The sequence below is a fragment of the Camellia sinensis genome, chromosome 1, assembly GCF_055761805.1.
Source record: "Camellia sinensis isolate YWXY chromosome 1, ASM5576180v1, whole genome shotgun sequence".
Lineage (NCBI taxonomy): Eukaryota > Viridiplantae > Streptophyta > Magnoliopsida > Ericales > Theaceae > Camellia > Camellia sinensis.
The window spans coordinates 66,772,054-66,790,825 of NC_138961.1; positions in this window are offsets into that span (position 1 = coordinate 66,772,054).

Below are 18,772 nucleotides of genomic sequence, written 5' to 3' on the forward strand. Positions count from 1 at the left end.
GGAGACAGAGGTGGGGCCCAGTGAGGGGTAGAGGAGGGGCTGATCGAGGGATAGGCCAAGTGAGGCAGTGCTCACCTTCTGACGAGTCCTGTGAGGGCTCTCTGACCCCTGAGGAGGAGGGAGAGGAGTTTGACATACAGTCTAGGAGTACCAGCGATGACAGCGATGCACCTCCTGCACAGCCGAGGAGGAGGAGAGCTAAGATAGACTATTAACGACGATGATGATTTTCTCTCTTTTATTTTGCTTTTTTTTTTCTTGTTTTTATTTTTTTTATCTTTTTTTTTTTAAAAAAAAAATCTATTTCTTTGCTTTGTAGTTTTAAACACTAGCTTCAGGGAGACTCATTGTTTTTGAAAACCTTTCTTTTGTTTTATGTTTTATTTTTTAAAACAATGATCAGAGTTAAACCCACTATTTTATAAAAACAAGTTTTTTGTGGATGATCTCTTCTTACGAATTTCTTGTATTGTGTTTGCATATGACAAATGGACAGCAATTTGCATGATAAGCTTCCTGATACTTGTTCTTGATTCATGAATCGGATGACAACTTTCAACTGGGCAAAATGTACAATACAACTCAATAACAAGAAAACATAATGGAAACAACTCAAAACCATTACAACAGACTTGGTATAAGCAAAACAACATGCAAAATACATCCACAACAAAAGAGAACAAAGAGCAGGCTTTTCTGCTATTTGGCCCACCACTGAGGTACGGCCGGACCATTATGAGAGGTTTGGTGGGTGCCCAGCTATCACCCACTACTCCATCTAAAATTCTATAAATGGTGCTCCCATACTGTTGTTTCTGGCAGAAGAGCAAGTCTTTTACATTTTGCTCTCAAAATGGAGATGTTGCCCATCCATAGGCTCCAAGACTGGATAATCACTTTGGATGGCTTGGAAAAGGTGATTTTTTGCGGTTTCGGAGTAAACGCTCTTTTTCCTTTGAGTCGCACTTCACTTTGTTTTCCATTTCTCCATGTTGCTGCTCGGTACTGGAATCCAATCACACATGTATTCCACTTTGGTTCACAAGAGATGTGTCCGACACTTGGAGAATTTCAAACATTGATGGAATCTCAACGTGATAAAGAAATCACGCTTCAACTCCATTTTGGCCATGCTCAAGCTTTAGGACGGATGTGTGGGCTTACTTTGCACAAGGCTCGATCCTTGGCTCGCAATGGGGAACTAGGCATTCCGGATTTGATTAGTCGGTTTTCCACTACCAGTGATAGAGAAAACATCCTTTGGCAAGGTTATCATCAGCATGCCCCCTGCTTATGCTTACTTGCACACTTTCTTCTTGTCCCTAGTCACGGTGGAGCTAGTATTATTTAGATTGAAGTAGCCCAATGCCTTAAGGAGGGTAAGAGTTGTATGGGCTTAGTGTTGGCTGAGACTTTGACAGGTTTAGATGCTTTTCATTGACGAGAGACTACTCGATTTATGGAGAGTCCATTAATTCTCTAGGTATTATTTCCTACCCTTCTTATTTATGTTCCTCACATTACTTGGCACTCAATCTCTATTTTTCTCTCAAAATCTTTTTCTTACTTTGCCTCAATGTACATCTCTCTATTCTTTTGTTCTCTCCTATTTTCCTTCCCTCCCCAGGTATGGTTAATGGATAAGCTGAAAGTAATGGACCCCTGCCTCGAGTACTCAGCTAGAACTTACTCTCTTCGTTCACAGCTAGTGGAGTTCTCCTCAGAGGGAATGTGATATGACTAGATGCACAGCAGGTCTACGACATTGCTTGGCATGACCCCTGGCTTAACTTGGCTAAGATGAGTTACAGCATGTTCCGACAACCACGTATACAATTGATTGGCCTTACACACTGTGTGTTCTATTTTCCATTCAGGTTCAGACGCTAGTTTGGACATGATCAGACTTGTTCGGATAAAGAGATAAAGTACCCACCTTCATTTCCTATTCATAGTTCGTACTTGCCTCAATACCTCACTGCTTGGAGTACGAGAGAACTTCTAACTCCGGCCCTGAATTTCAGTTGCATCCTTTCTAGCAAGTACTTGGCTTGGCTCGAGGACGAGGAACAAATTAGGCTGACTTTGGTTACAGAGACTTCCACGGGTATGAGAAAGAGACAGAGAATTGACACTTGGCTCATCTATGCCCCTAGTTTATTTCTTTGTCTTGGTTTATCTTTTTTTTTTTAATGTAAAAGCAACTTTGTTTTGGAGAATGTACCTGTGTTAGAAATCAATAAAATGAAAGTGAGTATTGAAAAGTTTCCTTTTGTGTTATAAAAAGTAAAATTGTGAGAAACTTTTCAAACCCATTTTCGGAAATGGTCACCACCGGATACACACAGAATCATTCCTAAACTGTACAACCCCAAATCAGAAAATCATAACTGCCCCTCAACTTGCAATGTTCATTACTACTTCGTCTTGTGACTAACCTTTCTGCCCGAATTGAAGCAACACAACCAAGCCGACAAACGATGGAGAATGATGGATTGATTAAACCAAATGAACAAGACAGTTGAGTTGAAAATGGTTATAGCTGAACTTCGGAAGGAAGTTGCCTACGTATCCCAAAGATGAGAATCAGGCCTTACGTAGTTCGGTAAGGGTTCACTCGAGTATTTATTCTCTCCTTTTGCGCTCTAATTTTTGCCAAGGTTTCCCTTTCTAGTTTTTGGCCTTGCGAGCTCATTTTTTCTTTATCTCTAATTTTTCATGCTCTAACTTTTGCCTAGGTCGCCCTTTTGGGTTTTCGGCCTAGCGAGCCTCTCAAGGATAATATTTCTTCAACTTTTCCATGTTACTCGGTTGTGAAAACTCTAGGCCATCCAAATCCATAAGAATAATTGCTCCACCAGACTAGATTGACTTGATGATATAAGGGCTAGTCCAGTTGGATCTGAACTTGGCCCTAGGGTCATGGATGGGGACTCGGTTGTCTTTGAGCACCATGTCTCCTTCCTTGAGATTTTTGGACTTGACTTTCTTGTTAAAAGCCCTAGCAATTCTATGCTGGTAGCAATTCAACCTCCTTTCGTCGAACAACATCAATTCCTCAAATCTGCTCTATTGCCAATCCGCCTTCACTATCTGACACTCGGCCATAATTCGCAGCAACAATACTTCAATCTCGATTGGCAGAACAACTTCTATCCCATAGACTAGAGAACAGGGGGTTGCCCCTGTAGATGTTTATATTGACGTTCTGTAGCCCCAGAGTGCAAAGGGCAATTTCTCCGGTCAGTCCCTATAAGTTTCTACCATCTTCTGCAAGATTCTCTTGATATTTTTGTTTGCAGCCTCAACAGCTCCATTGGTCTGCGGTATATATGTTGATGACTTACGAAAAGCCACGTTATATTTCTCAAGCAGGTCTATTACCTCTTTCTTGAAATGTGAGCGATTATCTGAGATGATCTCGTTGGGCACCCCATACCTATAGATGATGTTGTATTTGATGAACTTGGCTACACGCGATGCTTTTGCACTGAATAGGATTGGGCCTCCACCCACTTTGTGAAGTAGCCGATTGCTACGAAAATGAACTCGTGCCCGTTTGACCCCTTTGGCGTGACTGTGCCAATAACATCAATTCCCCAAACTAAGAATGGCTAAGGCGAAGTCATATTGTAGAGCATTGATGGCGGAATGTTCATGCGATTGGCATGAATCTGACATTTGTGACATCGCCGTACAAAGCCAATATAGTCCTCTTCCATGGTTGACCAGTAGTAGCCTTGTCTAAGGATTTTCCAAGCTAGCATTACGTTCATGTGAGCTCCACACTCACCTCCGTGAATAGCTTCCATAAGGCGCCTTGATTCTTCTTCCTCAACACACAACTTATGCATTCCCAGATGGCCTCTTTTGTACAATTTGTTTCCCCTTTTGTCCTTGGGATTTGCCCCTGGTGGATACGCCTCTTTTTCCAGGAAATTTCGAATGTCATAATACCAGGGGTTTGTATCTTCAACCTCATTTATTGCGGCAATGGTCTCATAAGCCAGCATATACTTCTGTTCAATAATAATCGGACGCATCTTTACTCCAAGCGGGATGTCCACCATGGAAGATAGAGTTGCTAAAGCATCAGCAAACCGATTGTTCTCTCTTAGTAGATGGGTGAATGTTAATTTTTCAAACCTCAAAATTAGCACATCCAGGGCCTAATGATAAACCTTCATTTTCTCTTCCTTAACCCACCAATCTCCGTTGGCTTGAGAGACAACCAAATTCGAATCCCCAATGACGTCCAGCCTTATTGCCCCTAGTTTTAGGGCAGCTTCCAAGCTAGCAATACACGCCCCGTGTTCTACTTCATTGTTGGACATTTTATACTGGAGTTTGAAGGCTAGAGGTATATGTGAATCATCAGGTGCTATGAGCAATACACCTATCCCATAAGCATATTGATTTGATGCTCCGTCAAAGTACATCATCCATGTTTCGTCTTCTATTTGTAGGATGTCTTCATCTGGGAATGGATACTCCACTGCTTCATCAACTCCTTCTACCGGATGTTCTGTCAAGAATTCCGCTATGGCCCTCCCTTTGACTGATGTGCGCGTGACACACTTGAGGTCAAATTCGGAGAGAAGAAGCAACCAATGAGCTAGCTTAACCGTAAGTGCTGGTTTCTTAAAGAGATATTTGATGGGATCTAATCTCGAAACCAAAATTATAGAATGTGCTAACAGGTAGTGTCTCAACTTCCTCATTGCCCAAACCAAAGCTAAAGAAGCTTTCTTGAGGAGAGTGTAGCGAGTTTCATAATCCAACATCTTCTTGCTTAGACAGTAGATGGCCTTCTCCACCTTAGCTTCTGATTCTTGCGCTAGCACGCACCCCATGATCAAATCTGTCACTGACAAATACAAGATCAGTGGTCTCCCCGATTCTGGCGGTGATAATACAGATGGATTTTGGAGGTACTGTTTGACCTGTTCGAAGGCGAACTGACATCGATCATTCCATTGGAATTTCTTTCCTTTCTTCAAAAGACCAAACAATGGTTCACAAGTCAAAGTTAATTTTGAGATGAACCATCTTATGAATTGCACCTTGCCCAGAAAGTTGCGCACCTCCTTTTCAGTCCTCGGTGGTAGCATTTCTACGATGGCCTTGATTTTGGAGGGATCCACTTCAATTCCCCTTTGTGTGATCAGAAATCCCAACAATTTTCCTGTTGTCACGCCGAAGGTGCATTTCTGTGGGTTCAACCTCAATCTGTAACGCCCTCAAAATAATAACATTAAAACCCATCAACTTAGACATGCATTGGTATAAAAGATAAATATTCTTCTATTCATCAGAGTAGTTCCTTACAAAAGTATTACATGTTAACAACAAAAGCAAATGCCCTACGAGCTTACAGCTTTCCAAGTTAACACATGGTTACAAAAAGAAAAGTGCTAACTCAATACATATTAAGCCCTTGGCTGGAATTTACATGTAATACATCAAAAGAAAGCAAATAACAAAGCAGTCTGTCTGCCCCTAGCCTCCCAAGCTATGTCCTTGGAGGTGGCATGTTACATGTACCTGAAAATGATGTCCCATAAAGGGTGAGCCACAGCCCAGTAGAAATACACTAAACCAGCCATGAACAATGACTAAAAATTAGCAGTTGATAGATGGTGAACACAGATACATTCACATATATCACATTTTGATTTCATGACATTAAGTCCATGTTACATTTCACTTTCCATTTCTTGTTCAACTTCGAGTTTGAAAGCAAGGCTCAGTGCCCTGGCCAAATCATTTGATGAGATCATAATTCCCCCACTAGAACACTTTCAAAATTCATGACGGATATACATGTTGGTGTCATATCTAAGTCAAACAAAACATTTCCATATTTCTCAACAATATACATTTTAGTGCTATATCAAATCAAGCAAACAGTTCCATACTTCACGAATGATAATGGTATACATTTTAGTGCTATATCAAATCAAAACAAACACTTCCATAAGTCTCAAATAATACACATTGTAGTGCTGTATTAATGAAACAAAAACACTTCTAATTCGCAGTCTTATACACATTGTAGTGCTGTATCACTGTCACACAAAATTCGGTTTAGAGGTTCAGCCCCTTTCTTCCAATGAACCGTGGAGTACAGCCCCTTTCTCCTCCCACACAATACAATGTATATAAACAATTATCATATACAAATTCAATCTATCAATACACATTTCAGCGCTGTATTGTACTGACCACCATATTCACTGGCTTACTTAATTGATTAGTTTTAGTTTGCCTAATCATCATGCAGTGTCTACAACAATCAAGACTGTCCTCCACCGATAGCCCAAAGCAGTTATTTCTATACTGGAAATAAATGCACCAAATGGATATATAATCAACATTTCAACTAGGTGAGCGATGAACGAATCTAACTACACCCCTTAACCCCATGCACATCCAATTTCAACATTCTCAATTTAATTCCTCTTTTCTTCAAATTAATTATACCAATTAATTTATCAATGTAATTAGAGTATTTCCCATAATTAACATCACAACCCGAAGGTTCCATTTTCACCAATAATCCAATATTGATCTCATTTCTCAACGCCAAACATGCATATAAGTTTATATAAACAAAAACCCCAACTTTTGTAAAATTACACAAAGGCCCAAACTTCTCAAAATTATCCAGCAACCCCCAACTCATCAAAATGCTAAAATTCAAAGACAAAACTCATGAGAAGGAGTAGGATATCCCTACCTCGAAGTTAGAGCTCAAACGAGGAAGTTGAAGAAAACCAAAATGCTCCAAACTCAAAGATCCACGGATCAAAATGGAACCCTCGACGATCCACACACTTTTTACAAAGGTCGGAGGATAGTGAGACACTCTAACTAGATCAAACCCTAGAGAGAAGGGAGTTTCTAGAGAGAGGAGCTCTCAAAATAACTTTTTAGAAAGTAAGAGAGAGAGAGAGAGAATGTAAAAAGTGATTTTAAAATGCCCAGCTGCCAACTGATATACGACATTCCCGCTCGAGCGGAGAACACAACGCTCGAGTGTCAAGAATAAAAAACTAGGTACGCTCGAGCACAAGAAGGCCCGCTCGAGCGCCAAGACACAAGAATAAAGTACATCCACTCGAGCGCGAAAACCAGTCCGCTCGAGCGTGGATTTCCCCCTCCCAGAACTTACACCAAAAAGTACTACCCGCTCGAGCGCTACCGCTCGAGCGTAAAGAAACCCGCTCGAGCGTAAAAATCACACCTGCAGAAGTTTTGCAGGGACACGAAATACTGGGAGTGTGCAATCTCCGCTCGAGCGCAACAAGGCCCGCTCGAGCGCAACGACCAAAAACCTGGCAACAAGATTTTAGACCAAGGTTCAACCTACCTGTTCGAAACATACCCAACACATCCTAAAACTCAAACAAATGGAATTAAAGGACGACAACAAGGTAGATACGACTACCAACTCTACGGAACCAAGTCCGGAATACAACAGAACAGTAAAGGGACAATCGGGATCGCTATAACATCTGTACTCCCTGATCCACTCAAAGAATTTCTCCAACGCGGTGTAATGGCCTTCTCGTTCTTTATACTTGACAATCATATCGTCAACATACACCTCAATCTCCTTGGGAATCATGTCGTGCAAGATGCTGGTCGTAGCTCTCTGATATGTAGCCCCGGCGTTTTTCAATCCAAAAGGCATAACTCTATAGCAGTAGGTACCCCACGACATGGTGAAAGCAGTTTTGTCTTTGTCTTCTGGTGCCATCATAATCTGATTATACGCGAAAAACCCATCCATGAATGAAAGCAAAGCATGGCCAGCTGTAAGGTCTACTAGTTCATCAATATGGAGTAATGGAAAGTCATCTTTTCAGCTAGCTCTATTCAAATCTCAGAAGTCGACGCAGACTCTGATTCTACCGTCCTTCTTTGCAACCAGAACGATATTCGCCAACCAAGTAGGGTACTCAGATACCATTAAGAAAACCGCATCAATCTATTTGGTGACCTCCTCTTTAATCTTTAATGCCCAATCTAGCCAAACTCTACGCAGTTTCTGTTTGACTGGTCGAGCTTCGGGGTTAAGAGGGATCTGGTGTTGTACAATCTCAGGATCGATTCCAGGCATGTCTTCGTAGGACCATGCGAAAACATCTTTGAATTTTTTTTAATAAAGCGATTAAACACTTGCGTTCCTCTGAAGAAAACGTGGATCTGATCTGGGCTAAACGGGGATCCTCCTCAGTACCTACGTTAATTGCAATGATTTCATCTGTGCAGGGCTTAACATGCCTTTCCTCCTCTTGGTCAACCAAATTTTTCAAAGCCCGATGAATTTCTTCCTCTTCCTTTAAGTCAAAATTTAGAAAATCAAGATCAGTGCAGCAAACTAAAGGCACAGAAAAGTAAGCAAAACCTATGACATTCCCATTAGTAAAGTCTGGGTCCTCAGTTATAGTTGACTCAAAAGAAAAACTAAAAGACAACTTCGACAGGACTTTGGTATCCGAGTTACCACCCCCGGAGGTACAAGACTTAGAAGAACTCGAATCTGACTCCGACTCTACAAACTCAATGGAATCAGATTCGGACTCATCACCCGATTCAAAACTGCTAATGATGATCCCCTTTTCAAATTTCCAGACCAGGTGCGGAGCCTCAGATGCATCCACAATAAGATTAGAGAAATCCGCAGTTGGTTTATCCCCAATCATTGAGATAGTAAAACTATCCCCCAAGTTGTCAGACTCAGTTCCAACAGTAGAATTCGTTAGTAGGTCAGTCAATGTTTTTCCCAACAGCTATTCTTCTTCAACATCTATATTTCCAGCCATGCCTTGATCGGTATTAATGTTCAGGTCCATCTCATCTTCCTCTTTCAGTAACTGGTGCGCGAAGAAGATCTCGAACCCAGGAGACATTATCTTTGTCTTCTGGTCGAACCAAGGTTCCAAAAATCCACAAAAGGGGAAATCTTCCCCTTGGCGGGCAAAACGTTCGTTCAAGGTTCCCCGTATTGGCTTGTGGACTAACTCGTATTGTTTCCCAGCCTTTTTTGCTTTAATTCTTCCTCTCAACTCAGCTGCCTTCCTTTGCCAATCCTCAGTAGTAGGTTTGTATCCCAACCCAAAAGCATGGGGGTTGTGACTTATTTCCTTGGCAATAGTATCTCCTTGCCTACCACTTCTGCCAAGTCCTGATCTAGGCATACACCCTTGTTTGTTCATCATGTAGATGGATTGAGCACTCACATAAGTTTTGTTACCTTTGGCTATGATGTTTTGAACTACCCAAGCCTCTGTCAGCAAGAAGCCAGAAAGAAATAAATCTTCTTCCCACACATGATTTCCAACACTGGAGTGGCAGTTCCTTAGGGAGGATGGGTCACAGAATTATCGTACACAATAGCAATTCCACCTTTAAAGGGGTATTTCACCAACTGATGAACTGTTGATGACATAGCCTTTATGTGACGGTAGCCAAGGCCTTCCTAACAGTAAATTAGAAGTTGCCGGTACATCCATTACATGGAATTCTACCTCATGTCCGGAGGGGCCGATTAGGATATGGCTTTTGAGCGTTTCCATAACATCCCGGTTCATATTGTCATAAGCTCGGACGGAATAGGTTGTGGGAGTGAAGTCAACCGGAATCCACTTTTTTTCGGCTCTCTAGAGTCACATACAAGGGTCGGTTGTGATTGGCACCCTCAAGTGGTAGCTATTTATCCGTGAAACATATCACTGGCATAACATCTCTAGATGTGACCAACGACACTAGTTGATCAGCGGTACTGTCAATAGGCAGTTTGATCCGATTCATTGCCTCTAGTAGTGCTTGTTTATGCTCTCGGGAAGCCATTATCAGTCCCTAGATTAATATATGTGCTTGAATCTTCTTGAGTTGCTTCAAGACCAGGTTCTCTTCACAATCCTTCTCTTTTGTGTTCACAACCTCTTTGTTGGAGGATTCTGGTTGATCTAAAGCCACAGGTTTGAAGTACTGACGGCTCCGGGTAATGTGATTGATCTCGTCCGTATACCACGTATCGTCAGAGGTATCAAATTTCCACCTTTTGTCCGTGTATGTGTAACTCAAATCATTATCTTTCCACCACTCCCCTGTAGTCAAGGCCAGATTTTTATCAGGTTTTACCTGGAGCATGTTCACATCATGCCTCTCATCAACAGCATGCCATTCCTTTTCCACTATGGTTCTGGTTTCTGTATTCCAGAATGGCATTGTTTTGTTGTCACTTCCTCGATCTGAGGCTATCTTCCTTTGGATTTCATCCATTCTTTATGACTGGAATTGTTCCAACACTTGTTTTGTGCTAATCAAGGATGTAGCCTCGGCCTTTTCCTTCTTGACCCCTGTTGTCTATTCTGCCTCATCTAGCTCTTCATTACTGAGCCAACTGTTATTTGTTTCTGGTTGACTTGAATCCCACCAGCTTATCTAGACACTGCTTGTACCCATTTCATCAAAGAAGTAGAGATTGGTTAGGTCTTCTGCCATCTGGGCTAGGTCTTCTGTCATTTGGGCTAGGTCTTCCTCTCACTAGGCCAACTCATTTAGGCTTTGTTCAGGGCACTCATTCTGGTGTTGCCCTAATTGGCCTTCCCTGATAGCATTGACACTGAGAACATCTGGTACTATGACCACTGGTTTTGGCTGATCAATGGCCACAATGTAAAAGCTGGGATCATACTCCTCTACAAGTGAGGCCCCCTATTCTATGACACAGGTATCAGACAGCCCGGTCTTTGGTGTATTCTCCTCTTTCTCTGTTTCTGCCATCATATTCTTGGGTTGGATTTGTGGAGTTAAGTCTATCATGCATATATTCGTGCTTTCTAGAAGAATTACATCCAGTTTTGGTAGCTGGGACAAGGTAATATATGTGTTAGGGTTGAAGGTAGGTAGTAATGTCTGGATATGGTTAATATTTCTAAGAGGAGGAACTTGGTTGTGTGCGGGAAGTGGGTTGGTCCTCACATTTGGTTTAGGAGGGACGATGACTTTGTTGTTAATGAGATTCTGGACCTCATGATGTAGACGAAGGCATAAGTCTATAGGATGGCCGTTTTGTTGGTGGAAGGAACAATATTGAGTTGGGTCGTGTCTAGCTGGCAGTGGGTTTGGGAGAGGTCGTGGATCGAGAAGGTTTAGATGTCCCCTTTCCAACAACATCTTGAGGGAGCGGGTAAGACTCATATGGAGAGGGGTAAAAGTTATTTGGTACCAAGGTTGACCATTTTGCGTAGTTTGTGAGTTTGTAGCAACAGCAAAGGGATCGACCATCTTGACCGACGATGTAGCCACGGTACTGACATCTGCAGACCGCGGAATAGTGCTAGTACCAACATTGGTACTCCGAGTGAATAGACTTTTTGCAGGTTCACTAGTTCTACGGATAATCCCCTTCTTGAATGCACTTTCAATTTGGACCCCCAACTCGTGTAGTGAAACAAATGTAGACAACGGAGCCACTATCATCCTTTGTAGCATACCAGGCTCGAGATTGTAGACCACTAGCCTGACTTGCTCCCTTTCAGAGAGTTTATCTGACATCTAGGCTTCCTTTGCTCTCCGTCTGGCGACAAAGTTAATAAAAGATTCTTTGGGGTTTTGGGTAGTTGCCTCCAACTCATTGACGGTTACCTTGATCTGAGTGTTATATGAATACTGATTAACAAACCCCTCAGACAATTCCTTCCAGTTTTGCTTTATAGAATCCTCCAGTTTCACATACCAAATGACTGCTACATCAGACAGAGTTCTCCCAAACAACGACAGTTTCTGAGCACGAGAAAGACCCATTGGCCTTAGAACATCTGAAAATAGGCGGACATGTACAATTGGATCTCCACTTCCAACAAATATGTCGATGTGGGGCATTTTAAACTTCTCTGGTAGTCTAACTGAGGCCTCAGTGTACCCATCTTCAATATCTAGAATGGAATTGAAGCCTTGGAATTTTTTTAGTGCTTTCTCTAGCTTGGCAATTTTTATCATGGCTAGATCATCGTTGATGTCAGAGGTAGGGAGTTCCCCCTAGGGTTTTGCCAAGGACCTATAAGCTGGAGCTTATGGAAACACCTCCTGGGGATTTGGAACCTAGGGATTTTCCATTGGTGGAGGAAGATCGGGATTTGGCTGAGCAGTAGGGATTGGATGTACTGTAGATGCAGATGCCCCAGATGGGTGTTGCAGATCAGCGATTACCTCATCCTGTACAGCCATCCGTTGATTTACGGTATCCATGGTTCTCTGAACAGCTGCCATCACGACAGTAAGTTCTTCTACATTCTGTGCCATCCTTGTTCTAGGTGGGAGAGATGTTGGTGAATTATATGCATGAACAGGTGTTGGCGGAGCGCTCTGTACCGATGCTAATGCCTGTTTGTTCCTTCTTTGTCGAGTAACTATCGGGAGAGAAACTAACACTGGCTGACCATCAACAAGATTACATAGTCTGCGGGAACGAGTCCAAACAACTTGAGGGATATTGGGTCTTTTTGAAACTATGATGGAAAACTACCTATCAAAGGCAAGAAAGAAAAAACAAAATCAAAAATCGGACAACACTTCGGCTCCAATTTTTAACAATCACAACACATAGCTAAATTGTGATCCCCAATGAACTTTGTTCTCAAACTGACTGCTCATTTGTACCAGTGATATGAACCAACTTGTACAGTTTCACTGTGAAAGCACATACCATGTTAAAGAACCAAAACACCCCTATGAGGGGGGTAGGGTTACCTTGTGCTAGATTTTGACATGATCTAGGTTGCACTATTTCAAGCAAATGGTTTCATAGCATCCTGTACAAGTGGCATCCTGCCCTAATTTGGAATAGTCACTAGAGCGTACTATATGCATTAGGTCAAATAGTCACAGAGGGTACCTCAGCTAGACTACCTAATATACCTCTCATACCTAACACCGAGAAGTGAAAGGAGGATCAAACGGTACAGCAGTAATACAGATCCAAGGGTTGTGTTCCCAACATGGCAAAGCCCATGATCAGTCATCCTTTTGGCAAGCTTTGTAGGCAAGCCTCCAACAAACCATCCAGGAATAGTAGATGGCAAACATAGGGACTTAAGCGCACCAATGCAAATGCAACGCAAAGAACATATAAATGTAGATAAAAATTCCCATCATAAATTTCAAGTCAAGTTCTCTAATCTCCAGCGGAGTAACCAGAAACTGTAGCTCGACTTTTCACGCTCCCTTTTGGAAGAATGAATAGCCCTTACAGTTCAGACTCCACTTGTGTTGGTTCTGAATCTGATTTCATAAGTGCAATGTGAAATAGTGGAAACACAAAAAGAGTCCAAATCCGACAATTTCTTTTGGAAAATCGATGCTTTGAATCAAATGTAAAAAATGGATTGCTTTGCCAGATATCAGAGTCGCCACCTAAATATTTATTTTGGGAAATTTAGGAAACCCGTGACTCATGTCAAAGGCCATTAGTCCGTCGTTACCAAAGTGTCTTGGTTCGGGAACTTAGGTATGTGATGGGAAGGTCAATAATGAGCAGATCGGCCTCTACTAATTATGATGTGATTCTTATGTACAGAATATGTACTTATTTTATCTTTAACATACAATTATAGACTAATTTCACTAAAAGTTGGAACGTTTGATTTCATGTTTGTTTTGAAAAAGTGTTTTGAATATGTGCCACTTGAAAAAGTGATTTCATATATACATTTAATCAAAGTATTCCAATTTCAGTGAATAGCCTTCATCCACAGGCATTCAAACAGGTATATCAAGTAAGCATTTAGCCTCATGGTAGTATGTTTGATATGGCAGCAATCACATTCATGCAATATGCTAAAGCAAAAAATGCTTACCTTATGTCCGAAGGTGAGTCAAAAGAAAGCAAATAGTTAGAAAAAATGTATGATCCTAATTAATGCAACATGACTAATGCAACACATACAACGTGCAATTAATAAGCTCGGCTACTAGCATGGCATGCGAGTCAATTCAAGGCATGTGATAGCGCACCTATTCAAGCAAAGAATTTGACATTTGAATAATATGATGAGCCGAACTTTATGTATGCAAAACAAATGAATGAAAGTCATGGAAATGCTAATTTGAAAATATGATGTCCATATGCTAACCATCTTAAGCAGATAAATAAAAGGGAGAAAGAATGGGGGGTTGGAAGACATACAACTTATTACATATTTGTCCTCATGAAGGAGGGTTTGAATGTCCAAGTGTCCGGATAAATAATTGTGAGGCCATGAAATATCCCCTCACATGGATTGTTGGTGAGATTCAACAAAGATAGCTCCATGAACCTGTAAGAGATAAATATGGTTGATGCCACCCAACCGGGATTACCGGCAAGGGACACTCCGATGATGAAATTAGAATCCATGAGTGAAGAGTATGGATAGTCAAGAGTGTTCTGTGTGAAGTGTAGAGACAAATCATACCTATATGCCATGAGGTGCCTTCCTTTTATAGACGAGGGTGGGCCGAATAAGCCCAATAGTTGCCCCTTCGCAGGCCTCATTTGGGTTAGCCCAATAAGTTGATATATATTATTTTCTGGCTCCCACAATTGCCCCAAAACTTTCATTGTCTTCGGTAGAAGGAATGAGATTTTTATTGCCGAGTTATGCTATTCAAATAGATGTTAGGTCCTTTGACGAAGAATACATTTGATAAATGAATAACATAGATGAATGAGTGGCTGGATGAATGCATGTATGTATGAATGTATGTACAAATATATGTATATAAAGGAAAGAGGTGAGCTAAAGCCCAGTGAGTAATACTATCTCTATAACAGTGGGCCACGGTATTATAACCCTCGGGCAAGGGTGTAGTATATTGTCGAGTTCAAAGATTGCTTCCAAATATGGACTTTCGTGCCGAGCTAAAAATATTTCTATATGTAGAGAATGGAAATGATTGCCTGAACCAAAGAAGGAAGATTAAATAAGGTAGATATATCAGCCAAAAAATGGACCACGGTATTATTACCCCCAGGCGAGGGTGTAGGCCTGCGGTATTATTACCCCCAGGCGAGGGTATAGGCCTGTGGTATTATTACCCCAGGCGAGGGTGTAGGCCTACGGTATTATTACCCCAGGCGAGGGTGTAGGCCTACGGTATTATTACCCCCAGGCGAGGCTGTAGGCCTTTGTTGATGGCACTCCATGTCGAGTGCGAAGATTATGCTGTACTCGGAGACTTATGCGAAATTTAAGTGGCGATCAAGTGCTAATATTGGATTTTGAATAATGCATCATGTGTCAGTGATGGCCTGTACCGAATAAGGTAGACGTGTTAATCACAAATAATATTGCTCCGCTTGTAAGAAATTGCTAAGTAGATATTGGGCCAACTATTTAATTGCCGAGTTGCACAGTTTTCATTTAGTCTAAGGTAGACTAGCCCCATTGCTTTTGAATGATAGGTGTTAGTCAGAAGGAATACAGATTGGACTTACCCCATTGCTCTATGTTGCAAGGAACACTGCTGTCTGCCAAGTGTGTAATATATTGCCCCAAAAACTGGCGCTTGCTTCGAGTTGTGCGAAAAGGAGCGAGAGTTTGTAACTCAAGTAAATGTCATTGTAATGTTTGGACCGAGTTGGCCGAGTATGCATGTATAGCAGAGGTGCCGAGAAGATGATCGGCTGATGTGTCCCAATTGGAAAGCGGAAAATTGACTAAGATGTCCAAGTGGGCAATTGTTTTGTTGAATAATATTGTTCGGCAAATAAAGTTGCCGAATACTGTGGCAAATGTTGCTGCATAAAGTTGACAAATAATGTTGGTTAGCCGAATAAAGTTGATGCACAGTCGAATAATGATCATGCATAATGTTGAATTAATAATGGTGTCGAATAATCTTGCTGAGTAAAGTTGATGCACTACCGAGTAACTACTGTCAAAACATCGGTGTCCGTTTGATATATAATGTGATTTTGCCAAAAAGTTGGTTAGCTACACTTGGGTCGGTGATTGTGCCGATATTTTGGTCGGTGATTTTTCTTAGGTTCGCGGTGTGTCGGGATCCCTTCGGAGTTGGATTTGCTAAGACCTTGGTTGGCAATGGTTGCCAATTTATTGAAGTTCAGTTTCTTGTCCAACGTATATTTGCCCCATTGCTTCTAAATAAGAGGTTATTCGTAAGGAATCCGGAATGGACTTGAGCTAAAATTTCTGAATGATGCGGGTTGTTATAGTGGCGGGAAGACGCCAAAATTGTTGAAGGCGGCATTGATCAAATGCCAGGCTTGGCGGCAAAAGTATTGTTTGAGTTGCGATAATAATAACTAAAAAGGGGGCTGTCTAATTTATGACAATAATGATATGCAATGTTTCCTCGATGTTCCTCAGGAATTACCCTGTCTGCCTTGATGGGATTTGTTTTGTTTCACCTCTAGTTACTGCTTTCGACCAAAAGTGTATTGTTTTGCAATTTATTGGAGCCTTGCCAACCCAAAACGCGACTCAGTCGAGTTTTAAATAAATCCAATACCTTGTTTTCTTGTGGAAATTGGTTTTTTGTACCTGAGGTGAAACAATGCAGATAGGGTACTCCTAGCCATGTTTGTATGTTCTATCCTTCTCTATCATAGAAAATACTCAAGAGAGGAACGAACTCAGTTCCCAAACCATATATGGTTACAAGTTGATTTCCAAGATGATTTTGGACAAAATAGGACAAAGATCAATAAATGCAATGCATAACAACAACAAATTCAAGAAAGGAAGTAGAGACGCTTCCAGGTTCATCAAAATATCATGAATTGATGTAAAACAAGCCTTGACACAATAGAATCCAGCATAACGTCTGTTCGTAAAAACGCTTCAAGATTCATCAAAACATCATGAATTGATGTAAGACAAGCCTTGACACAATAAACTCGGTATAATGCCCGACCGAATTCAATCAATCATATTGGTTCTTCATGTCGGTTGATTCATTTTAAACTCAATTTATTAGCCACTTTTATATTACCTTTCCCTTTTCTTTAATCCATTAAGTCCACGGTGATATTTACATCCACTAAGTCCGAAACACAATAAAGGAAACATGTGCCGACTTAACCCAAGAAACAAACCTTATTTTCTTCGGGGAAAATTACAAAGGAAGAGTCAAACTTATTTACAAGTTATAAGGGATTTCAAGTCAATCTCAAGATGCGCAACAAAGACTAGTCAAACTCAAAATAATGATAATGACTTAGAAAAACCCATAGTGAGTGATAATGACTTGAAATCCAAACTTGATAATAAGTGATAATGACACTTTCCTTGGTGATTTCCAAGGGTCAATTAATCCCCTATAAGTAGACACACTGGTGATAAAAAGAACTGAAAAATAAATGATTGTACATTAGTATAAGAAAGTTTTTATGCCTTTGGTAATGAACCTCCAAAGAGATTATACCATTAAGCATGAGAAAGTTTTATGCCTTTGGTAGTAAACCTCCTAAGAGATTAAACCATTAAGAATGAGAAAAGTTTCTTTCTTATACTTGAACCACAATCTTAATTTTTCACAACTTTTTAATCAAAATAATCAAAGAATGGAGGGAGGTTGTAGAGATGATTATACAAAGTTGATTAATAGGTTAATATAACACAAACATAATATTTAAAATAAAATTATTGAAATAAATTAAAGAAGCCCCTAAATAGCATAAAATAGTGCTGCAATTAAGCTATAGAAGGTGCATAATCATAAAGAGATTAAAACTAGTAAACAAGAATGAGGAATGGTGGCTAACCGCCCCCCACTTTTACAACTTCAAATCACATAGTTTAGATGTCGAAAAACAGCCCAAAACAGTCCCAAATCAGCCCCAAAACAGTGGCAAAAATTGACGAAAACAAGTGGGAAACACAAGGATTTAAGCTAGGAGTAAGGTTCAAGCAAAGGGGATTAACCCTTCCACCTTTGGGTAGCTTTTAATCTCAAGTTTCAGCCCTCAAAACAGTCCAAAAATAATATGAAAACACAAGAAAAATATGAACAATGATTAAAATAAAAGCAAGAAAGCTTTACCTCTTGTAGAGAAGGTGTTCTTGTTGTAAACCAAACTTGATTCCAAAGCATCCTCAAGTTTGAGTTATGATTTTCAATCCTCAAATCAAGTTCCAAGTTCAAGCTCTTGTGTGGTATTTGTGGATGATATGAGAGCTTCAAGGCTTATGGAAGAATAAGAAGGATGATAGCTTTGATCTTTTCTAACTCTTGATATTTCTAACTCACTCTTAATATTTCTAACTCACTTGATATTTATTTGATCTCTCTAACCAAATTCTATTTATAGGCCTCGAGCAGGTCTGATCAAAATATCAGCAAAATTGGGTAGCTGGCAGAACACTATTGAAACTGCCTGAAAAGTCAAGAGGTCCAGTCGGATCTTGGTATCTCCGGCCGGATGTCACTGAGGTCCGGCCAGACTTTAGTGTATTTCCAATATTTCTTACCTTTAGATTTAATACAGGTTGGTACCAGGTGCAATACTGAAATTTTGGGGTAGAAATACAGTGGGTATGGCATGTTGGAATTATTTAGAGCTCGAACTCGGATTCTTTTATTGAGAACTGCTGTCTCAATGTAAACGTCATCATCGCGTGCTCGGAATAAAGCATCTAAGTAATACGAGTGGTCAAAACTGGGGTGTCTACAAGTGGGTTGTCTGCTGTTTACAAATATTAGGTGTGTGTATTACGCGCTCGAGCGGGTCTCTTCTTGCACTCGACCGGATCAA